The sequence below is a fragment of the Salvia hispanica genome, chromosome 1 (assembly GCF_029641045.1).
Source record: "Salvia hispanica isolate PSC_SH4W2 chromosome 1, Shi_PSC_v1, whole genome shotgun sequence".
Lineage (NCBI taxonomy): Eukaryota > Viridiplantae > Streptophyta > Magnoliopsida > Lamiales > Lamiaceae > Salvia > Salvia hispanica.
In genome coordinates, this window is record NC_142692.1 from 58,890,962 (window position 1) to 58,893,689 (window position 2,728).

Consider the following 2,728-nt stretch of genomic DNA (forward strand, 5'->3'; position numbering starts at 1 on the left):
TATCATGCCATAGCTTCGTTCTTTCTTTGTACCACATGGCAGACTCACACGACTCCAGCCTCATTTCCTCCAGTTCTTGTAACTGTAATTTCCTTTCTTCTTCGCAAGCCATAGGCTTCATGTTCAACTCTTTTACTGCCCAGTACGCCTTGTGCTCAATACCCACGGGCAAGTGGCACATCTTGCCAAACACAAGCCTATAAGGCGACATTCCAATAGGTGTCTTAAAGGCAGTCCTGTAAGCCCATAGTGCGTCACCGAGCCTCTTACTCCAGTCCTTCCTTGACGGGTTGACCGTTTTCTCCAATATCGTCTTGATCTCGCGATTAGATATCTCCGCTTGACCGTTAGACTGAGGGTGGTACGGGGTGGATATTCTATGGTGAACACCGTATTTCTTCATCAGAGCCTCGATGGTGCGATTACAGAAATGCGTCCCTTGATCCGAAACGATTGCTCTAGGAACTCCATATCTGTTGAAAATATTGGTCTGCAGAATTTTGCCACTTCTTTTGATTCACATGTCGTTGTGGCCTTGGCTTCTATCCACTTAGACACATAATCTACTGCAACCAATATGTAAGTATTCCCACAAGATGACGGAAATGGTCCCATGAAGTCCATTCCCCATACATCAAAAACTTCACAAACAACCACCGGGACCTGAGGCATCTCATCCCTCCTAGAAATTCCCCCCGTCTGTTGGCATCTCTCGCAGCACTGGCAAAATTCAAAAGCATCTTTATTCAATGTTGGCCAGTAAAAACCACTATCCAGGACCTTCCTTGATGTCTTCCTTGGTCCGAAATGACCTCCACATGCCAAAGTATGGCAATGAATTAGCACGTCCTTTTGTTCCCATTCGGGAATGCAGCGCCTAATCACTTGGTCTGAACACATTTTCCACAGGTACGGATCATCCCAAAAATAGTATTTGGCTTCGCTTTTAAGCTTCATCCTCTGGGCTCGGGAAGCTTCTTCTGAGCTTGGCATTTCTCCCATGACCAAATAATTTGCTAGATCGGCGAACCATGGTTCTGCGTTAAGTGTGCGCTTTCCTTTATCAGATTCTCCAAGACCGGTTAATGCCAACACAGCTTCCCAGCTTATCGGTCTAGGGAGTTCATCCAGACAGTTCAAATGCTCTTCGGGGAAAGCATCAGGGATGGCCTCTTCTGTTTCCCCTTGATGAATTCTACTCAAGTGATCGGCCACTTTGTTCTCCGTTCCTCTTTTGTCCCTTACTTCCCAATCAAACTCCTGCAGAAGCAATACCCATCGGATCAACCTTGGTTTCGACTCCTTCTTAGCCAGTAAGTACTTTATTGCTGCATGATCCGTGAAAACAATAACCCTTGACCCAAGTAGATAGGGTCGGAATTTTTCAAATGAGTACACGACAGCCAACATTTCCTTCTCCGTGGTATCGTAATTTTTTTGAGCTTGATTCAGCGTTTTGGACGCGTAGAAGATCACATAACTTTTTCCGTCTATCTTCTGCCCTAGGACGGCTCCCACAGCGAAATCGCTCGCGTCGCACATTATCTCAAAAGGGTAACTCCAGTCTGGCGCCCTAATAATTGGTGCGATCACGAGTCTATCCTTGAGCAACTGAAATGCCTTTTTGCATTCTTCATCAAACACGAACTCCACATCGTTGTGCAACAAATGAGTGAGTGGTTGCGCAATTTTTGCGAAGTCCTTGATAAACCTCCTATAGAAACCTGCGTGACCCAGGAATCCTCTAATTTCTTTTTGACTTGTGGGGTAAGGTAGCTTTGAAATCACTTCCACCTTTGCCTTGTCTACTTGAATTCCTCTATCAGAAACTACATGACCTAGGACAATGCCCTCAGTCACCATGAAGTGACACTTTTCGAAATTCAAAACCAGGTGCTTCTCTTGGCATCTTTGCAGCACTAGGTCAAGGCTGGCCAAACAAGTATCAAACGAGTCTCCGTATACGGTGAAGTCATCCATGAATATCTCGATACATACCTCCAGCAGATCCGAAAAAATACTCATCATACAACGCTGGAACGTTCCCGGTGCATTGCATAGACCAAATGGCATCCTTCGGTAGGCATAAGTGCCAAAAGGGCATGTGAATGTGGTCTTTTCCTGATCCTCTGGGTTGACGTAAATCTGGAAATAACCGCTGTATCCGTCAAGGAAACAGAAAAACTGTTTGCCAGCCAACCTCTCTAGCATCTGGTCAATAAATGGTAAAGGAAAATGATCCTTTTTGGTGGCCTCATTCAGTTTCCTGTAGTCAATGCACATCCTCCATCCAGTCACCAGTCGAGTAGGCACCAACTCGTTTTTGTCATTTTTCTACCACTTGTATTCCTGATTTCTTAGGTACCATATGAACCGGACTGACCCACTCGCTATCAGGGATGGAGTATATGATTCCCAGGGACAATAGTTTCAAAACTTCCTTGAGTACCTCCTCCCTCATATTCGGATTCAGCTTCCTTTGTGGATCACGTCGAGCCTTTGCCCCTTCCTCTAATCTGATGTGGTGCATGCAAAGATCGGGGCTGATGCCAACTAGGTCCGAAAGTGTCCATCCTATGGCCTTCTTGTTCCTCCTAATTACGTCCAGCAACGTACTCTCTTGTTCCTCAGTCAAGCGGCTGTTGATTATCACTGGACAATTTTCCCCTTCCTCTAGGTACGCATACTTGAGATTCTCAGGTAAGGTTTTCAACTCTTTCTTTGGTGT